Here is a 23,541-nt window from a genome sequence, read left to right as displayed (position 1 = left end):
TTGGATGTTTCGATAAGGTACTTTTTTCCTACTTGTGTTTCTTTGAGCTACGTTACATAATTTTCACCATTGACTTCGATTGCACACCTTTTACAAGTACAAGTAAATATTCGAAAATTGAACTTGTACCTTTTAAACAGTTTTCCCTTTGACGGTGAGCATTTTGTCTTTCAAGTAAAAATAAGTGCATATAGGTAATGTACCTAAAACCTTAGAATTACCGAGATCATACATGAATTGATAATACAAGCATTACAGTCTTTGATATTTCCTTGTGTACGCTTGAATTATTTCATTAACGTGTTAGTATATTATGAACAATTATATAAAACCTAAGCTAACTTGTTTTCCTTTTTTGCTGTAACGTTTTAACTTTCTAAAGACGCTATGCTATAGTTTATATATTATATGAACAACAGCTAGTTAACATGTGGTACAAATATATTCCAAACGACAATAATTCATCTACATGTCTAAGCTAAAATACAGAAAAAATCTGCCTTACACGTGAGAGGGTTTAAGTTTAATCAAAAATATGTTAATGATGAAAAGGAAAAAAATACATATAATTACATTTATAAACAATTACACATGTGATACAATGGAAGTTCACAATACGATCACGTGATGCAGCTGAAACACAGTATTAAAAACAAAACAAACAACCTTAAAGATGATACAGCTATAGTTAGATATACAGATATGATATAGCTGAGGTCAGGAGAAACTACCTCATGTACAACGTAAGACACAGTAGAAACCTATCATGTGAATGGTACAATTATAACCCGCAATACACCCCTTCACATTTGAAACAGTCTTGTCTGACACAAATAGATAAACATATTTAGCACAGTTGTTGTCGAGAGGAAGGTAATCCAAACATAAAACATATCACAGTTCCTGGAAATACTAATGCATCAATACAATTCACGTGACATTCACCTAATTCCTAAACTCTCCAGAGATCCCTTTTGAAAATCAACACACCCTAAGGAATTTTGCTTTCATCGAGCTGAATACGAAATTTGTAAGTTGTTATGGCTTTCACTGGAGATGAATTGTTTTATGACTTAATGTAGTTCCAGTGCAAGGTATAAAACAGAAAGTACAGACTGTAAAGTCTTGCCAAAATAAACATATAGTAGATTTAAAAATATATATATTCGGAGGCTGTTTTTTCTTCGGGCTTAAAGAAACACTGATAGAGAGACAATCACAAAAACAGCATAATATCCATTGATTCGCTTATATATGTAATTAGTTGTGAAGGTATAGGACAAGTGAATTAGACTTTAAATCATAGTTAATTTTTTTTAAGGATTAAACATAAAATTATCCCCGTGTTCCTTTTTTTTCCTGAAAGCTTGCTCGGTTTTTCCTTGGTTTATTATTAAATTCTATCAATCTCTCTCTCTCTCTCTATCTATCTATATATGCATATACACACGATTTATCTTCCTCTCTACAGTGTTCATATACATTTAAAGAGATAGTACCAGTTTTATGTTAATTTTAACATTTAAAAGTAAGAGCCTTGGATGATTTGTTTTATTTATTTATTTTTAATTTAAATAAGTACACACGAAGAAGCGAGTGCGGCACATTTGGAACATGTGTAAATGGTGAAATGAGCCTTATAATAAGAGAGGTGTATGACCTCACGAACATATACGGCTATGTATGTGTATGTGTGTAGTCACGTGAACAGGCCATGTATTCTGTAAGTATCTATTTGTATTTGCTTATTTTGGACAAAAGCAGTGAAGAAAAGCGGTTTTCGAGTTACTTGAGAGCATAACCCATTTAATGAAACCAGAATTCTCAATTGGAGAAAAGGAAATAGAGGCATAATAAATGAGAAGATAATAAATCCTGAAAAATCGTTATGTAAATAAGATGTTGATATTTCTACCTGCTATCATCGTCAAGAGAAAATCATTCATACTGACTTGTGGATAGTTGTAATTTTGTTGGGTCTTTAAATCGCTATATCTACATTATTAGGCTACTAGTCTTAACAATAATTGCAAGCTTCTGATCATAAGTACGTTAGACGATGGCAAAAATATGTTTAACCTTGGGGGTATCTACATAAAAAAGTATAGAATTAGATCGTTTACGTAGGGATAAAGATGTCCTGATTAGATTACTTACGTAGAGATAAAAATGAGAAATATATCCTGATTAGATTACTTACGTAGGGATAAAAATGAGAAATATATCCTGATTAGATTACTTACGTAGGGATAAAGATGAGAAAAAAGTCCTGATTAGAGTACTTACGTAGGGATAAAGATGAGAAAATGTCCTGATTAGAGTAATTACGTAGGGATAAAGATGTGAAAAATGTCCTGATTAGATTACTTATGTAGGGATAAAGATGAGAAAGATTATATGATTAGATTATTTACTTGGGAAAAAGATGAGAAAAATGGTGTAATTAGATTATTTACGTAGGTATCAAGACGAAGAATATAATTAAATTAGATTATTTACGTAGGAATTAAGATAACATGATTTAGTAATTTACCTAATTTGGAAATACAAAAACCTACCAAAAGTAAACAGTGTTACACAGTATTGGCCCAAGATACTTAAAGTCAATACATTACCTTTCCTCACTATAGTTATTTTTCCAAACGCCTTCCTGCGCTCTTATTATGATTTTTGCAGTTATTAGCAATTATTACTGGTTTTCTTATGTTGCTTTTTTAGTCTCCCTTTTATCTATTTAGTTTTTATCGACTGTTTCTACTTTTGAAAAAGTAATATTTTCATTACGAGCTTTACATCAATATAACCCTTACAGATTGTTTCTTACTGCTGTGCTGCTATACGTTATTTATCAAGGATAATATGTACAGTTTACGGTGATTGCATTCCTTGTCCATTATGTTTAGTTGTCTATAAGTTGATAGTTATAATGATAACAGCTGTAGGCGTCAAGCACATCATATAAAAATAATTCCCTTGTTGCACTTAGGTTAGACTTACAAGAGTTGAAGTATGAGACCTTTCGTTAGGACAATAACGCTAATTTTCTTAATGGTTTTACGTGACATTTGTACTAAATGTCCATTGTGTGTTAGTTTTGTTAATTATCATACAGTCGTTCTGCTACAGCAATTTATTAAAATTTTTAAAACACGTGGTATTCTATATTGATAAGAGTGACTAAGAGGGAATTTATATATTAACAATGTTTGTTGACCCCTCACGGCTGCTTTAAATGTAAATTGTACATTTGACTTATCAAATGAAGGTAACTTTGATAAAGCAGTTTAATAAAAACTTAAATACTCACTTTGTTTTTCATTAGCCTTCTTTTTATCTATCAGTTCAAAATTAGGGTTGGTCAGTACAGGTTACCTTTGAGTAGCTTCGGACGAATATCCGAAAACAAAAGAAACAAACAAACACAAACTCTCACCTTGTCGGTTGTGTAACTAAAAACTAAGACACTTATCTTGCATGGTATTGTAACAAGAAACTTTCCTAGAACTACAATCAAATCTAAACGAACAGTGATAACTTAAGTTAAAGACCATTAACTGAACTTGAAGATAGTGTATTAAGGACACTAAAACTTCACTTTAACAAATAAAAGATACAGCTGCTACCACAGAAGGCATGAGGACGTAAAGACGAGCATTGTAGACTCAGTAGCTTTGAAGCCAAAAGCCGTTGTTTTTCCTAAATAAAATAACCCACACCAAAACTAGAAAACTAGTTAACCCGTCTGTAGTTATGTTAGATGTTCCAAAGAAAAGTGTTACTTTGGTCACACCCTACTTCAGCTAAAATGTATCTTGGTTAAAAGGATTTTTCAATTTTAAATACGTACAACATATATAAACACTGAATACCTGGCTTGTGTTATATGAGTTCACGTGCCTGAGGTGCAACCAGAGATAAATTGGATCAGTCACTAGAAGGCTCTGCAGTCGAATAAAAGAACACGGTAAGTCTGAGGGCTTATGACGCTAAGAATCTGATTTCGATACCCGTGGTGGTCACAGCATAGATAGCACTTTGTGTAGCTTTGTGCTTAACATCAAACAAATAAACAACTGCAAAGCATTAACACAGTTCAAAGGCAAATGAAAAAGTTTCGTATGTAATTGTTGAAACACGTGCCAGAATTGTTTTACTCAGTCAACATAATAAACAGCATAAACTTTCAGCAAGTGAAACCTCAAAGAGTGTACTAAATGTTTCTGGAAGACTTGTTGTAGTTTAGTTGACTTATCTGGCTCTATTATGACGATTTGATATCTGAAGAACCCCAACAGGAATCACATAAAAGATGAAAGAGTTGTCTTAATTTCTTTAGAAAGATTAAATAGCATCGTCGTAAAACTTACATCAAACTTGTAGACAGTAAAGAGAAAGTGTTAGCAGTTTAATAAATAAAATATCCTGCAAATCTTATGGTTTTTCTAAGCTCGTTAAGTAAAGTATATTTTTTCAGGACAATCGTTAATAGCCGACAGATGACGAGTTCTCCGTACCTGTTATTATGGTTTTTGAATCTCTTCGAGTAATTCCATGAACAGTTTGACGATTGTATGGGAAAGAAGAAAAAAAACTTATGACCTTATTTTAGTTAAAGGCTCTCATCAAAATTTTCATCCACACTTCTCATATACACTTACAAGAGTTATATTATACGTATATTATGGTTTTAACTGGATAGACAGTAAACACCTTAGTTACCACTCTATTTTTTCTAACCTTCTTGATGATTCAGAACTTATCACTAGGGGACACACCACTGTGTTGGGTATTTAAGAGGGAGCTTTTGAGAGTAGCGGTCGTAATTTTATAGCGTTTTTATTCAGATATTTTTTGCTATTATTAAGGCTCATAAGTAGTTCTTTTAGTTGGATTTGTTAGGATTTAACACTTTCATGTTTTATTAATGAAGACAGACCTAAGCCTAGATTAGTACGAGATCGTTATGCCTAACAAAGTGTTGTTTTGTAATAGTAGTACTTGGTTACAATATACTAAAGTTGTCAAATATTATATTAAATAACTAATTATCGGTGTTAGCTAAGTAAGAAGGAAAGTATTTATCTTAAGAATTGAAATTATTGTTTCTATTGTTTGCTAGCTGCTGAGAATTTAATGTTAGTAAGTTATTTAGATAAGCGGTGAGTTACGTATAACTAATAGTAATACTATCTGTATTCGTTAGTAGGGATTTTAGTTTTATATTAATCTATAGGGGATAGAGTATATTAAATTTAGTTAAATATACTATTATTGGTTGGGAAGAAACAAATAATAAAGACTAGTCAACTACAGTATGGTTAAAGGGGATTGGGCGATGAGTGTGGCAGAATTTATAGGGTTCGATAAATGCCAGGACTGAATTGTTTTTCAAAATCTTGGTTTGATCAAGAGTTTAACGAAACTCAGAAAGATACAGTACACTACAAACGCAAAACGTGCATATTTGATGATATGTTAGAATAGTTTTTTGAAAGATTGTGCTATTAGAGAGGGGGGGATAACAGATTAGGAGCATAATTTAAGCCCCCCTATAGTGACACAGCGGTATGTCTGTGGATTTACAACGCTAGAAATAGGGTTTCGATACCCGTGGTGGGCAGAGCACGGATAACCCATGGTGTAGCTTTGTGCTTAACTTCAAAACAAACAAACATAATTTAAGAAAATCAAATTAGGATAAAGGTTTCTTTGGAGAAGGTATGATTGAGAATACTGGTTTTCACAGAAATAATAAAGTTAGAAATATAGAATTCATTGATGTGAATCTTTGGCTCAACAGAATGTGGTATAAAATGATACATGGTGTGACATCGTATCATTACGTGTTAATGATATTATTAGAGTTAGTCGCTTTCCAGGTGCTAAACTACAAGCCTAAACTATTAAGCGTGTTGAAAATTTAGTTTCTGGTAAAAAGTAGCATTTTCTTTGTGGTAGCGCGTAGCGGAGAAATTTATGTTGGAAATTGTAAATCAGAAGAGTTGCTTTAAAAGTATATAGACATAGATGTATGCCACTTTGGTTAAACGTGGGACTGAATTAATTATCAGGATTCAAGGCTTCAGTGAAAGATTATTAAGAATATTTTTAGAGAAACAGGTTGGTATGTTATACCAGTGTGATAATTTTTAGAATAATGGTGAATTATATATCAGAGGTAGGCTCCAATTAAGCAGGCTAGGTAGTAGGATGTTTGAGAAAGTTCTTACTAAAGTAATTAAAGATAGTGTGGGGAGGAAGCGTAAAAAACTGGGAATAAGAAAATTGATAGGAGACATAGAGAGCTTGGGAATAGGAGTTTTAAAGCATGAGAAGTTAAATAATAGTTTAAATTTAAAGATAAACACAGTATGTTCGAGAATACGCTTTGTTGCTATTATTCTAATGTTACTAGTGTTAGGTACAAATGGATCAGTTCAGGGCTACAGCTGAAATAAAAGACTGTGATATAATGGAAGTATTAAAACATGGTTAGATTTGGAAAATATTGACAATAGAAATAATTTTAAAATTCTAGGTTTATAAATAGAGAATAGGTTGATTCTTTCTATAAGGGATGAACTATGTCTGTTATGATTGTGGCTCAGCATGGCCAGGTGGTTGGTGCGCTCGACTCGCAATCTGCTAGTCGCGAGTTCGAATCCATGTCCCACCAAATATGCTCGCCCTTTCAGCCGTGGGAGCGTTATAAGTGACGGTCAATCCCACTATTCGTTGGTAAAAGAGTAGCCCAAGAGTTGTCGGTGGGTGGTGATGATTAACTGCCTTCCCTCTAGTCTTACACTGCTAAATTAGGGATGGCTAGCGCAGATAGCCCTCGCAAAGCTTTGCGCGAAATTCAAAACAAACAAACTGCGATGATTGAAGAAATAATTAAAATTGGCTGTCAAGAGGTTGAATCAAGGGTTTCAAAGGCAGAATTTTTTAAATTTGAAGTGTCAAAGGCTAACAGATCAGACAGATGATGTCAGTGAGAAGTTGTATAGTGAGATCAGGGTTGCAAGTAACAAATATATTGATGCAATAATATAGAAGACGTTAATATTAGTCGCATTGATTGCGATTATTTGGAATTAAATAATGGGCAACAGAGATTTCTTAAAGTAATTCAGGATAGTTTTCTATGCCAAATGGTTAGAGAACCAACCTGTTTAGATTTATTGTTAACCATTAACGAGGGTGTGGTTCTTAGAGTTAAAGTAGTGGATTTTGCTGGGGAGGGGGGAGTTATCATAGCTAAATTATTTGTTATTTTTTGCAGCACGATAACAATGAAATAAGCTTTAATTTCTAATTTTCAGAAAGCCAATTTTGAAGTCATAAAACAAGATTTGTCATTAGTTGAGATAACGAGTTAAAATTTGATGTGGAACAGATTTAGGAAAATTTTAAATATAATTTGTTTTTAATTCAACTGTGATGATTAAAGAAGTAATAAAAATTGGTTGTCAAGGGGTTGAATCAGGGATGTTCTTATAAAAGAGAAAAGGATAATAAGAAAACTTAAAAGTCTTAAATTGAAAGATTTGTCGGAAGATTTGCAGTAATAAGGATTTAGTAAAGATGAATAAATTAAATAGTGAATCCAAAAGGGCTTATGAGAAAAAATATGGCTAACAGTGTTAAAATCTCAAACTAACATATAGGGTATTGAAAAAAAAGATTTTGATAACGACTATGAAATTTTATAACGAATTTTATATGTTCTATTCTGCTTCTACAAGCAATATTCCTGACCATGAGCATCCTATGGAAAATGTTAGAACTACTAATCTCTTAGTGGTAAATACAAAGACTGAGGGATTAAGAAATAGGTAAAGCATCAGAGCCAGACAATATTTACCCCATGCTTTTAAAGGAGGTCAATATGCAATTCACTTTCTTCCTTTATTATTATTTTTTTTTTGGTAAGTCAATAGACACTGAAAGGGTGCCTGGGGGTTGGACAATTGCCAAAGCTATTATGAAAAGGGGGAAATATAGATTTACTTTAGAAACTGTAAACTTACTTCTTTAGTGGGAACATTCTGTAATTTGATAAAATAATCTTTACAGAATCATTTAGTAAAATATGATCATAAGTGAAAGCCAACGTGGATTCACTAATCTTACCTTACTAATCTGTTATCTTTTCCGAGTATGTCAAGTTTTATATGTATGATAGAAAGTGTGTGGACTTGAGATACTTTGATATCCATAATACTTTTGATAAAGTGTCACACACGCAAAAAGAGAAACAAAACCATATCGATAGGAGTTGGTGAAAGACTAATTAATTGGATTGTAAAGTAGCTGGATTTGAGAAAGCCAAAGGTTGATGTTAAGTGAGTTTAGTGAAACTGGATTCTTGTTGCTAATGTAGTGTCTCAGGAGTCAATACTTCGGTTCGGCTTTTGATTTTCCTTATTTACATTAACAATACTGATATGAGCATAATTAGTAAATCAGTAAATTTTCTGATTATATTAAACTGTCGGGTATTTCTAGCTGCATTGAATGAGTAAGACGTAAAACAGAATGGCTTGTATTAATTTATAGTTCGAAAAATATTTGGAAAATTACCTCTAATTATACGGAGTTCGAGGAAATGTCCTAGGGTTATCACAGTTTGAATCACATATTCAATATAGATGGACGCTAACTTCAAAGCGTGACTGAAGGAAATTATCGTGGCATAGTAGAAGATCAGTCACTCAAGCCATCAAAGCGGCGTTCTGTTTCTAACAGAAAAGCTTATACATTTTAAGGTGTATTTATAGACACATTGATCATCAGTCAAAAGAACTAATTATCTCTCTTTTCAAGTCACTAGTTAGGCCTAATTTGGAATACTCTGTACAGTTTTGGTGTTCTTACCTGAGAAAGAATACTGACTTATAGGGAATAATTTAGGCGAGAGCTACAAAGATTATCCCAGGAGTGAAAGGATTATCTTGTATGGGTTAGGCGAGAGCTACAAAGATGATCCCAGGAGTGAAAGGATTATCTTGTATGGGTTAGGCGAGAGCTACAAAGATTATCCCAGGAGTGAAAGGATTATCTTGTATGGGTTAGGCGAGAGCTACAAAGATTATCCCAGGTATGAAAGGATTATCTTGTATGGGTAGGTTAAGATCTTTCAACGTATTTTCTCTTGATGAAAAAGAAGAGTAAAAGGTGATTTTATTGAAGTTTACAGTTTTATCTGGTGGATCGATATGTTAAAGATCTCATTTTTTCGGCTCTTTTTTCTGAAGATAATAGGATAATGAGACACAAGTTTACGTTTTTTTTACATGTAACTGACTTATGGAATGAGTTGCTGGAGGGTGGACAGCGCTTTATAGTAGAGTAATTGATGGTCTCCTGTAAAGTAAAGCTCAGGTTTGACTGTTTACTTTTCTCAAGGGTGGGATTGCAAGGACAGCCTTGAAAGACTAAATGGACCATCATTGTCCGTATGTTATGATATTCAAGTAAACGAGTGTTCTATGAATGTGATTTTAGTGGACCTTCGTGAAATGAACAGTTAGTTCACCTTGAAGTTTTATAGAGTATAATAAATGCTGAACAGTAAAGAAGAACAAATACATTTCGTATTTAAAAATATTAATATCACAGAACACGACCTTGATGTCTGCTTACTGTATGAATAAGTGATTCCTATAACTCGAATAACAAACGCTGTCCATACTTCTTGTCTTCGAATTTGTGTTTTACTTTCCTTTGACTTGAATGTTTATTATACGCAACATAATTTATTTTTCATCATTTCACATTAAACTTTTTACCACATTTTGATTCATCTGAAACAAATAATCATTTAGAAAAAAATAGTATTGTATCATGATTCTTTCGTTGGCAGGTTCGTAAAATTATCTGGTGAAAATAATTCCACGCCCAATCTACTAAACCACTATAAATTACTTTTTTTCCTCCTTTAATATTTCCACGAGCTCGAACATTTGTACACTGTCACACCTTGTTGTGGGCCTACATTACAAATTATGCCAAGACCCTTATAACAGTACTAGGATTAACGTACTAACTTGTACAAAGTAATTCAATGAACGCGATAACAAACATAGATTTATTTACTTCATAAAAACACACTGACTGATTCAACTCTCTATCTTTAAATAGCTCTATCTCTTAACTATATCATCAAATTCCTTTTAACTCACTCGTATATATAATCTAGCTTTAAATGGACGAGAAAAACTTGACGTTAATCTAAAATGTTCTAGGCGTTCTACACCCTCAAGCTAACAAGTAAATTACAGCATTAAAAATATACACGACAGGAGTACCATTTCTCTAAATTATAAGATGAAAATGCATGCTGGGAAAATTATACTCACCCTAAATTGCATGATCTCCAAGCATGATGAGAGAAAAATAAAACATTGCTCTTTAGCAATTAATAATAGACTGGTGGAGAGGACTAAACCTAAGCTATAAGCGAGTGTTTTAAATCAAGTGATTAAAATTGATCAAATATAATATTGTTGTGGCAATGGAAAAGTATTGTAGGAAGTTAAATGTAATGTCGAAATATGACTGCATCATAATCTCTTATAGATAACGTGAGAAGTGAAATATCCACTTGTAATTATGTATTTCTACTGAAAGATAGAAACACACCAAATTTTCTATTTACGGAATAATGATGTATCACAATGCAGTGATGATGTATTGCAATTTTATTAGCCCACACAATAATTGTTGTTTCTATTTAAAGATCTTATTAATATGGAATACAAATACACTTAGCGCTATCAAACTGAGAAATGCATGTTATATTAAACATATACATAGGTAATTTATATAACGAGACAGGTTCTATGAACATCATGAACGATGTATTAGAACAACATACAATTTTATCAAACATCTGTAGAAAGATGTGAATTCAGCATTTCACCTATCACAACAAAACTTTACCAAAAGGTACATAATGACAAATTATAACATCAAATTATTATAAATAGCGTCTGTAACCTTATATCAATTCATGTTAAAGATTCAGTACTTGATTGGTCCTTCTCGTACTTTAATAACCTCCGCAAGGTGACGTGGCATGCTGTCGATGAGGTTATTGATGTAATCCATCATGATTTCATCCGAAATTGTCACTAGGCGGCGTTGCAACTCAACTACGGTAGCTAGTTTAGGGTTGTGGTTAGCAATTTTCCGGCTCAGTTCTACACAACAGTTTTCAATGGGATTACAACATGGATCCCGGTCGAGATAATCCTGTACAGTATGTGCATTGTGGGTAGTGGCATTGTCATACTGGAACGTGAAGTTATGTCCAAACCTTACCTTAGCACATGACAGAAATATCCTTTTCATGTGATGTCTATAGGAGTCCCCATTGATATGAGGATATGACGAGCAGTTTTCCACCATGATGAATAGCTGCCCAAACATGTACTGCACCACATCCTGTGTGTTTCCTGTGGGAAAACAGTGTTCCTTCATCTATATACCAGACAAACAACGAACAGGAGTCCTACCATTAGCTTTAACAAGCCGTAAATAGGACTCATCTGAAAAGATGACATGTATCCTAACTGTAAGTGTGCATACTGTCTTGCTATAATAATACGGTTTCAGGCGGTGAATTCTGTTTAATATAGGTTTGGAGATAGCCCTTCTTGCAAAATAATTTTGTTTGGTCAGTCTCCTAATCATTGTTCTTTTGGCTACCCTAAAATGAAAGTGATAATACCATTTCTGTTGTAAGGTGTTGCAAGACTTCTTTCGACCTAGACGTGTTAACCTGATGAAAACACAGTCATCTCGGGCAGTAGACTTTCCTGTAGACCGATAAAGTTTCAGGATTCTAGATAAAATAAACTGGGGCACCCTACTGTTCTAGTAATGTCCGTTTGCCTCATACCATTTCTGGACAGTCGAACAATTTGGCGCCCTATAACTTCTGGCACGTGACGAAGTATGACTCTACATCAAGTACAGATAAATTATTTGAACAAAGTGTTCAACTGATTCGAAAAATATTTTACCAAAAGTACACCCTTTTATACAAAACAGGTGTGTATGTGTGTTTTGACGAACAAATGATCAAAACAACTTATATAGACCAGAATAACAACTCGTACACGTTTGTCCGATCATACGCTACCTTCTCTCTTACTACTCAGGAACTACTCCATGCATGTAGACAATAACATTAATATAGAACAGTGTGCAAACATTTTGGTCAAGACTGTACGGATGACACAGTAAAAAACTTCAGCCTCTGATCTTATCGTCTTTTCTTACCTTGATCTGGATTTGATAAGTTCAATTTATTTGAAACAACTTAAAATGCGAAAATAATTCCTAAAAGAATCAGCGATATCATTGTAACTCGTTTGATATTTTAAACATGAATAGAACTTTATATAAAACCTAGGTTAAATGGCCAGGTCAGAATTCCAAAGCTCAGGCCTCGCCATTTATAGTTTAGAACTGCAGACTAAAAAGGGAGGACAATCAGTTAGTAACATCCGTCGCATACGAGGTCACTCTTAACTAAATTGTATGATTGATTGTCACTTTTATAACGTATCCACGGATGAAAGTTCAAAGCGTTAAGTGAAATATCGGGGACTTGAACCTTGGACCTTATGATCTATAGCACATTGTATTTAATGAAATGTATTATTCGTATACAGTAAACATGTTATTTCTATGCCTATTTGTCATTGTCCAGTTACACTTTATGTAAAACGAATGTTAAGTGAACCGTACTGCAGTTTGTGGAAAAGAATCATTTGGTATTAGCATTTCAGTGTTTGCATCGCTACATCACTTCGTTTATTACCACTTACGTGATCTTATTCTCTTTTAATGAGTTTACCTAAATTGTTTGCTCTATGAACTCAAAATTGTTTAAACAAAACGTAATTAGTATTGTCAAGAAACAGCTTGGGAAATGTTTAAAACTCCTTAATCTCAGTAAAGAATAATAACAGCAACCAAAACTTTACATTCGTCACCCATGGGCTAAATGTTTAGTTCAGAACCCCAAGACTAAGAAATAGCCAATTCTGATTTATAACTGTAGACCAAAGTGAGAGAGCAACCAGTCTACAGCTTAGGCCTAAATTAGAAGTCATATTCTTTTTAATATAGACTTATTATTGTTATTCAGATTTTTAAATGTTAAAATAGGTAAGGAGCATGTTACTGCGTTAAGCCTCGTAACCCTTTTGGATAAGTACTATAAATTTAATTTGTAAGATACATTTGCAGTTATTATCGTCAGGTTATTTTTTTTTCAAAATTAAAACCGGACAAGTACAATTTCTTATGAATTATAGGCTTAGCATTTAGCCATCAATAAATTATTGGTTTTTTAGGGAATCAAAGTACCAAAGAACGGAATATAATAACATTATTTGTTTTTATTTATCATAAATTTATTTTCTTATTACTAAACTTAAAGTAGGTAATTCACACTGCACATGGAAATGTTAATGATAAGTATTTTATTTACTTACTTATGATTTATACATGAGTAGGTAATTCACCAGATTAGTTGGATTCCTGATTTTTCAGGTTTCGAGGCGTATTATTGAAATAGATACAGTTAGGCCTCAAGTGGCAATATTAGGCCCAGCAATGTAAATGCATACTCTTATGTTTTGTAATTTTAGATTTCCTGGACAGTAGTTTTTTATGAATAAATCTTCTGAACTTTGGTGAAATTTTATTATTTATGTATAATGTAGATCTTATTGTTAGTAATATATTATTATAATACTAACTGTCTATATATATATATATATAAGTTAAAAAAAGTTATATCGTAAGAAAGTATAGCGTGAATTTTACACAGCATATCCAAACCTTAGATGAAAAGCGAAAGGTGGTAAAGATGTGGGACTTTGTGGATTAGAGCACCCACATCTGCTCTCTCTCTTTTTCTATATTATTAAGAATGTGAGACATGCGAAACTGAGGTCCTTCACCAGTATCTCAAAAATCAAGGTACATTGCATAACTAACCACCTTGTGGTGTGTGTCCAGGTGGTGCTTGTATGTTTTGTAGCTGCGTAGTTTCCTTCGCTTTTTTTTCGTGTTCTACGTAATATTACAATTAATTATACATATAATTAATATTATATGCAATATGTATTGTGCAACATAATATGAAAATCAGAAAAGCAGGAATTTTGACTTGATAAATTTATCTTGTCTCTTTTAACTCGAAGAACAGTTTTTTTCTGGTTAAATCATTGATTGGACATTATTATCAAAATAACTTATTGGAAATTATTAGTCAGAGTAGATCCTGTGTCAAGACAGGTGTCAAACTGCTCAACTGTATAATAGTGGAAATAATCGTATTGAATCATTCTATTTAACATTGGTTGTTTGTTGTTTAAATTGTAGATATATGTATATATAATAAAATATCAATAATGAATAAAAGTAAATAAGATACGCTTAATAAATAAGAAAATAAAGAAGTCGCTGCCAGTCAAATTATTTTCACGTTTGTTTGTTTACTGAATTTCGTCCATAGCTACTTGAAGGCTATCTGCAGCAGCCGTCCTAATTTAGAAGTGGTAGACTTAGAGGGAAGACATCCAGTCAACACAACCCACTGCCAACCTTTGGGCTACTCTTTACCAATGAATAGTGGGATTGACCATCACATTATAACGCTCCTACTATTTTTAGTTTAGCGATTGTTAACCTAGTATTGAACTTGAAGCAAGACTTTGTTTGATTTCTTTCCCAGAAGTTTTTGTCTTGTTTCTGACATTGTGGATGCAAGTTAGCGGAGCAAGATAGCGTAAAAAAAAATTATGTTGCCTAGATTATAATAAAGTTACATCTATATCTGCATGTTGTAAAAAAAATATTTTTGAACATAAATTGCAACAATATATCTCGAGCACAGAACTCATAAAGGAAAACTAATAGGTATAGTCATACAGCCGTCTTATGCTCTCCCTCTCCATACAGCTTTTATACTAATAGCTAAACTTTCCGATTTGCCACTTTAATGGCACATAACATTACATAATCTTCAAACGCGTTATGTTCTGTCTTTGAAACGCATCCTGTATAATTAGAACATAAAGAGATCTTATCAAACAACTAAGATGATGGTATTATATATACAATGTACGGTTCATTAGTTTAACGGTGCAAATCTCCGTAACTCCAAACAACGAAGATAGCGTAAGATTGTTTCCTCGAGGGATCTTTGAACATTTATAACGTGTAATCCAAGAACACCAAATGCTCTTCATACAATATAGAAAGGGGTTAAGTTTTTAGTATGCTAGAATGATAACTTTACAGTATGCAATACTTTAAGATTGACATAAATGGCAGTTGGTTTGGAATATCGAATAGAAGATTCACTAACTCAGAATTATAAGATACAAATAAATGCACAATGAATATCATAATAGGACGTTCTTGTCTTTGTCATGCCTCATAGCAGCATGTTGTGATTAGATCTCTTAGCAGGTTAAAAAAGGGTTAATCCTAAAATTGTGGCACTTTCAGCCCACTAAAGCTTTCTGACTGTTACGGGCAGCGATATATTTGTTGCACTGTAAGGAATGCTTATATTGAAGTTTCCACTCTGTCGTTATGAGACAGACGTTCAATAAAGGAACGTACAGTAGCAGCCACCAGGTGGCTAACTTTACCCTGTACTAACGTTTCTGTTTTGGCTGTATATCTAGACATCATATTTTAGTTGTGGATTTTGTTTTTGATTTATTGCTACAGTTGGTTTACGTGCACATAAAACATACAAAACTTGCTAACGAATACATTACACTACGCCATATTTAACTACGCTATTGGAACAATTTTCTTCAAAATAGTTTTGAAAGATTTATCTGGCATTATCATTTTTAGATATTATAACTAGTGAAACTGCAAAACTATACAAACAGTCGTTAATTACATTCTTACATAGACATGGTCTGGTTAAGGCGCTCGACTTACAATTTGAAGGTTGCTAGTTCAAATCCCCGTCACGGAACATGCTCGCCCTTTCTGCCGTGGGGGCGTTATAACGTGACAGTCAATCTTAGTATTCGGCAGTAAAAGAGGTGGCGGTTGTTGATGTTGACTATCTGTTTTCCCTCTAGTCTATCACTGCTAAATTAAGGACGGCTAGTGCAGATGGCTCTTGTGTTGCTTTGCGAGACATTCAAAATATACCATTCTTACACAAGTTACTCGGAATTTTTGTTTCCTTTAGATCACTTGTGCTATTTCGCAGCACTTAATATTCCTTAATGGGTTCACATGATTTCATCTGGAGTACCGTTTTAAAGACTTTGGATCTGTAGCTTTGACAGCCAGCAGTGAAATAAAACATCTGTAGAGATATTTAAACTTTTGCGATATATCATTTTACTGGTTTTAAAAACTGGAGAGAGCAGATGATATCTTTCATTGTGTATCTTAAACCTATTTTACACTGCTTCAAGTAGAGAGATTTTATCGTTTGAAACTGACACTGTTGTGTTTCCTTTACGTCTCTGCACTACTTCAATGATATTAGAATGATATCATATTGAATCACTGGATTCGTTATAACTTGAATGCGAAGCACGTTTCGAAGCTGCTGTTTTTTTTTGCGTCTTGTATTTAACATTAATTTTGGTGTTATTTAATCAACTGGATGTGGAGAAATAAAATGATGTTACTCGGCTCCTTCTAGGGGCTGCATTACTGGTCACCATTAAGACCATTACTGGTCATCATTAAGGCTTATCAAACTGAACACTTCAGTTTTTGTTATCGAATTCGTTACAAAATAATGATTCTACGAAAACCTAATGGTTCCGAAACTTCTTGAGCTAGTTGAAATCACGAAAAATAACGAGCATACTCGAAACTTACATAGTATATTGAAGAAAATACAAAAAATATCCATAAGTTCTTCTGTAAATAAACCTTGTTAGTATTTTAGTATCACTGTTCGGTATCCTCTATCCAATCACTGCTCTGATCATTGTGTCGGTTTCAGCATTTTTTTCTCTACGTGCGTTATCTCTGATTCTCCTCACGCAGTACTCCACTCTTAATGAAAGATGAATGCCCATTTGCACTAAACACGATTGTTTCATAAGTCGCATCTGATTTCCTGGTATGAATTCTAAATTTCTAGAGGGTTTTCTGTGTTGTATGCTACTTAGGGATTAAGCTCATCCATCTTGGTGGAGAACTCTCAGCTTCAGGTTTTACACACTCAAGTCAATATCGAAAGAGATATTGGTTAAATCTTGAGCCGTTACTAAATCATTATAGATACTGTTGATACCATTGAGAAGAAGCGGATATTTTGAAACAAGAATCACAATAACAAGGTCTCGATTAGCGTTTCATATAAAGAAGTATTCTTACTTTTTCCAGATGCTCTGCGATTGAACTTTTTTATTCTCTTATTTTTAACTATAATATATCTTCTCAGTTACAGAATCCTTTTGTAACGCATTATCTGTGGAATATTTTTATTTCCAAACGTTATTTAGTGACATCCAAATTATTCTAATATACATTTTAATATAGACTGGGCTCATTCCGCAATTGAGTTTATGATGATAATTTATATCTACTTAGACTTGACTAACAACTGCCAACGTTAAAAATACCGTCGTTATTGGAGAAGTAGCCAGCAATATATTATATTAACAAACACCCGTCCACTTCAATACATAGAGTGTGGAGTTACATGGAAACTCCTTTAAAGCTTTATTTAGTGGCACTTAAAAGTACAACATTAAATGATGGGTGGAGTCTACTGGCAATTTTTATGTCATTTTAGGCATGCACTTCATAAATGATTTAATCATTACTCGTTTGGCCATTTCGGTTATTGGTTGAATGTAATATAGACACGTTTTAACGAGAGATAGACAGATCTAATTGAGATGATGGCGTCAGCTGGTTTCAATAATGCTTGTTTGTAAAAGCTTCATGCGATTAGAGAACTCGTATATAGTTATGCGTTTGGTTTGATATTTGTTTTTAAAGCGAAAAGCTACAGAGTAGCGTATCTGCGCCTTGCCCACTGTAGGTATTGAACCTATTTTTAGTGTTACAAGCCCTCCAGCTTTTCGTTTGAGTCAACAGGGAGTATTATTTTGATTAATGCTAATGTATTATTCATACAGAAATATGATTCGGTTACAATATCTTAAACATAGATATCTGGCGACAGGGTAAAAAGAAATACCTTTTATCTGTAAATTGCAAGAAAAAAACACTAAAAATATAGCATTTAATACTAACAAAAACTTGTTCTGCTTAAATCAGTGACATTATAAGTGCGAGACTTTAGGTTTTCTATTTGGCTAGGCATGGTCTAATACTAACAAAAACTTGATCTGCTTAAATCAGTGACATTATAAGTGCGAGACTTTAGGTTTTCCATCTGGCTAGGCAAGGTCTAGAGCTAGCAAGGATTCATTCTACCTGTCCCATTGCCACCGCTAGAATTCGCTCCATACCAGGGGGGAAGTGAGTGCACTACATAAGAACGATGGTCAGATCCCACTATTTGGTCAGACAAGAGTATCGCAAGAGTTGGCGATGGGTGTTATAACTGTATTTTTTATAGTTTATCAGTTCAACATTAGGAACGGCTATGTGTAGATAATTCTTGTGTATCTTTACGGGAAAATTCTAAACAACCACATCCGTTCTGTCTCAGTTTTGAAACATCGACAAACGGAATAAACAAATAAAGACAGTCTTAGTAGATTGTGATTAGACTTCTTGTTTGTAAACGTTGGTCAAGACAGGAATTCAATAAATATAAGATAGAATAAAACAAGCCATGCAAAATAAACCAATTATCTATTAGAAGGTAAGTTTTGAACTGGGAGAAGAATGGAACTGACAACTGGTTAAAAAAACACGGTTAATTATTCATAAAGTTGCCATCTCAGATTTAATTACGTAGTAATTAAAAATTATTAAATAGTTTAGACGATTAAGGAAAGAAATCTCCAAAGCAGTGGTAATCCTTTCCTTAGTTCAGTAGCAAATTTCGATTTCTACCTGACGAGGGAGAACACAATGAAAATATTAGATGACATTGAATGGTATCGAAGTATTGAATACATAGGTCACAAAAATCAAGGTATTTTAAATAAATTCTTCATCCACGACTTGTGTATAATGTTTCTACTGGTCAGAAAGTACAGTACTAAATAAAACAGAAATGCCTAACTAGTTGTGAGGAGTTTATTTGCTGGATTTTTGTTAGTCATAATTAACTGTGTTAATAATTGATTAAGTATTTTTCTGTTATTTATCTGCTTGAAAATAGAGTTCGCACAATTCGTATTTTTCCGATTACTTAATTTGCTTAGAAAATTCCAATATTTTCATTCTACAAGACATTCTTTACTGCTACGTTTTGAATTTGTTCAAATTTAGACGTCTGTACTATTGTTTTGTCAGAGAGAGTTTTCACGTCACGTGATAAGCGTGGCTTAATGAATATAACCTTCTTGAAAGCTATTGATTTGTAAATTTGTTACAGTTGATGTCTGATTATTGAGTTGACAAACTTATTATTCAGTTTGTCTGTTACTGTAAGTCAGTTACTTTAGCTTTGTAAATATTGAATTTGTGCTTCAACGAGGTACTGAAGCTACCAGGCAATTAGTAAGTAATTACTTACTTAGTAAGTAAGTGCAATTATTGTTAGCGTCTGTGAACTTCGATCTATCAGTGAACAGTGGTTAAGCCACCTTGCAAAATAAAAGAAGTGACAAAAAGAACTTTGAGAAGGACCTCGCTAAGACAGGAAAAAACAAAATTTTAAGAAATCATTAAAGTTCATAACAAAACAACTAAACACCTATTTTTTACTAAATAAACATTTATCTAGTAATAATACTTAACATCATAAGTGTAAAAGACTAACTAAATAAAATTTTTCTACTTAAGAAAGAGCGAAATCTCGTTTTGCCTGTGTCAGTAACTAGAATAAATTAAGAACAGATGACTGTTTCTACATCACGTAATATTAGGAGTTATTAAGAACAAATGACTGCTTCTACATCACGTAATATTAGGAGTTATTAAGAACAAATTACTGTTTCTACATCATGTAATATTAGGAGTTATTAAGAACAAATTACTGTTTCTAAATCACGTAATATTAGGAGTTATTAAGAACAAATTACTGTTTCTAAATCACGTAATATTAGGAGTTATTAAGAACAAATTACTGTTTCTAAATCACGTAATATTAGGAGTTATTAAGAACAAATTACTGTTTCTAAATCACGTAATATTAGGAGTTATTAAGAACAAATTACTGTTTCTAAATCACGTAATATTAGGAGTTATTAAGAACAAATTACTGTTTCTAAATCACGTAATATTAGGAGCTATAAACAAATAGGAAGAGTAGTTACTGGTTTTTTTTTCAATTATCAACTTTATACAATCTAGAGAGAAAAGACGAGTTTCTGATTTCCAGGCATTTAAGTTTAATTTTTATTTTTTTAAGGAAATGAACATAGAAACTATTAATATACTTATATGTCTAGATATACAAAGTGTCAAGAAATTATGTTAACACTTATGTCTGTCTCTGACACCCTATAATTAGAGGACTTAAAAATCTTAGTAAAATTAACGACGAAAAAGCTTAACACGATAAATAGTTAAGGAGACCCTGATTTTTTTTTTTGTCACCAAACGATTAAGTATCTATCATATTACCTAAATCATAATTTCTCTTTCAGCTTCTTTAATTAAGGTAACTATATAGTATTATTTTTAATTCTCGGAATAAAGCAAAATATAGGATGACCAGTAAGGTTAAAAAAAGATAGATAAGTAGAGAGATAGATAGATGGAGAGAACTTGATACAACGTATCTGAACAGGTGAAGTTTTATCGGAAATTTGAAGCTTTCTTTACTCGATTTTAGAGCCCATTATACGACGTTATCCAATAAGATTGAGAGAGTCGACGTGGAATCACAATGTAAACCTTCTGTGTCATTCTTGAGCTTCTCAGTATACTTCACGATATGTTCTTATCGGCTTTTTTATTTCAAGTCACGTCGTGCAGATTGTTGTGTAAATCAGAGGATCTGGAATTGTCACTCATTGAAAGGATTTAATTAAATATCGCCTTTTAATGATTAAGTGTGAACTATGTTTTATGTACGTTTGATCACATTTTCGATTTGCAGGAGATGTAAGGATACCTAACTAAAGAAATGCGAGGATACAAAAATTAAATATCAGATTAACACTTCTTGCGAAATTAAATAACATTCTAAATTAGGTTTCATTCCATTTAATATTATCCCAGACCCAAGACTGAGGGTCGTGAAGAGTCAACAGTCTTACAAAGCAGATAAAACTAATTTTGAGGAAGGAGTTATACAGAAGATTGATGTCAGTTTCTTGATGGATTTCAGTGAAATATATAACCATTTTTTAACTAACGCAATGTTAGAAAATATTTGAATACTATGAATTATAGCTTAAAATACTAACTTAAAAACATTATTGTAGATAATAGTGTTTACAATCTCATGCAAAATAAAAATACAATATCTAAAGATGGGGTAGGCTTACATTTATTTGAATTTGACATATGAAACATGCGTAAAATATATATAATGTGGTAATATTATCTTTCTTCTTACTGTAGACCTTAATTAAGCAAAAAGCTAAATAGATTAAGATCGAATTTGAGGTTTAATACAGCAGTATTATTCTTGTTTATTATTATTTGTGTTTTGTCCGTATTTATCTGTTATTTGCTTTTAGGAAGCGAAAAAAGCAATTAAATGACACATTGTTGATAATATTCTTATTTAAAGGTAAAAGATGTACCAGTACAACAATATTACATGAATTTTATAGTTTACTGTATATAGTATAGAATCTGAAGATTTCGCCAAAAAAACAATGCAAAAACACACACACATAAAAGCTACCAAAAATCAATATTCATTGTATTCGAAGAATTGTAATTGTTTTCTTCAGCTTCACATAATTAACTTATATTTCTAGAAACTTAACTTCAATTCTGTTGTTCCTCCTCACCACCACTCCACCCCATTTGAAAATGTTTAACATGTATAAATGATAGATTATAAGCAGATATATTTTCAGAGTAAGCATATTTTGGGCAGCATGTGTTAATCAAGTCACGAGTGTATTGTTTCGTATAAAGTATAAATATTTCGTGTAATACAAATAAAAATAAGTATGTGATAGAATTTTTCTTTTTTTGTTTTAAACAACGTAAAATAAAATTGTTTTTAAATTTATTTTGATAAGTTATTAAAGAATGATAGCAGAATAACTTGTTTGATAGAAACATTCAGCTTTTTATTTTTTTTAAATGTGTACGCATTATAGATTTTTTTTTCAGCTTTCAATATTAATGTATATGTATTGATAGTTTAATACAGAATACAGTTCTATTATTTGTTATGCGTTAATATATTATTTACAAATCGAATTTACAAATCATTGTTCCAATCAAAAGCACACGTGGTTTTGTACCTACCAATAATTTTGAAAACGTTTTCGAAAAGTATACTGAACAAACCGAGCAATCAATACATCATACAAAGAACGTATATTTCAAATCAAGAGTTTTCATTCATATCATTTTCAAACTCTCCAAAAGAATTCGATGTCCTCCAGTGATTCAGCGGGAAGTCTGAGAGCTCATCCGGTTTTGATACTCGAGGTGTACACCGCACAGATAGCTGTGTACTTTATAACAGACAAAAATAACTCCTAAAAACTAAACTTTCATAATAAAATTGATAACTATCACAAATATGCATTTCAGACCAATGTTTTGTATACACGCTGCCTCATTTAACGGAACATCCGTATTTGGTTGATACAATTGACAAACAATCGTACATCCATATTTGGTTGCTATACTTGACAAACAATCGTACATCCATAATTGGTTGCTATACTTGACAAACAGTTGTACATCCATATTTGGTTGCTACACTTAACAAACAATTGTACACTTGACAAACAATTGTACATCCATATTTGGTTGCTACACTTGACAAACAATTGTACATCCGTATTTGGTTGCTACACTTGGCAAACAATTGTACATCCGTATTTGGTTGCTACACTTGACAAATAATTGTACATCCGTATTTAGTTGATATGCTTTACAAATAATCGCACATCCGTATTTGGTTGCTACACTTGACAAACAGTTGTACATCCGTATTCGGTTGCTACACTTGACAAACAGTTGTATATCCGTATTTGGATGATATACTTGACAAACAATCGCACATCCGTATTTGGTTGCTACACTTGACAAACAGTTGTACATCCGTATTCGGTTGCTACACTTGACAAACAGTTGTATATCCGTATTTGGATGATATACTTGACAAACAATCGCACATCCGTATTTGGTTGCTACACTTGACAAACAGTTGTACATCCGTATTCGGTTGCTACACTTGACAAACAGTTGTATATCCGTATTTGGATGATATACTTGACGAACAATCGC

At 32.7% G+C, this 23,541-nt stretch overlaps 1 long non-coding RNA gene across 2 annotated transcripts in view; it reads right to left on the bottom strand.

Moving 5' to 3' along the window:
• Window positions 1-23,541, bottom strand: part of LOC111088256 — a 51,772-nt gene that overhangs the window by 14,524 nt on the left and 13,707 nt on the right. The gene's annotated exons all lie outside the window — the stretch shown is intronic.

The sequence above is a fragment of the Limulus polyphemus genome, unplaced genomic scaffold (assembly GCF_000517525.1).
Source record: "Limulus polyphemus unplaced genomic scaffold, Limulus_polyphemus-2.1.2 Scaffold3426, whole genome shotgun sequence".
NCBI classification, from domain to species: domain Eukaryota; kingdom Metazoa; phylum Arthropoda; class Merostomata; order Xiphosura; family Limulidae; genus Limulus; species Limulus polyphemus.
This window is presented reverse-complemented; position numbering and strand designations above follow the sequence as displayed.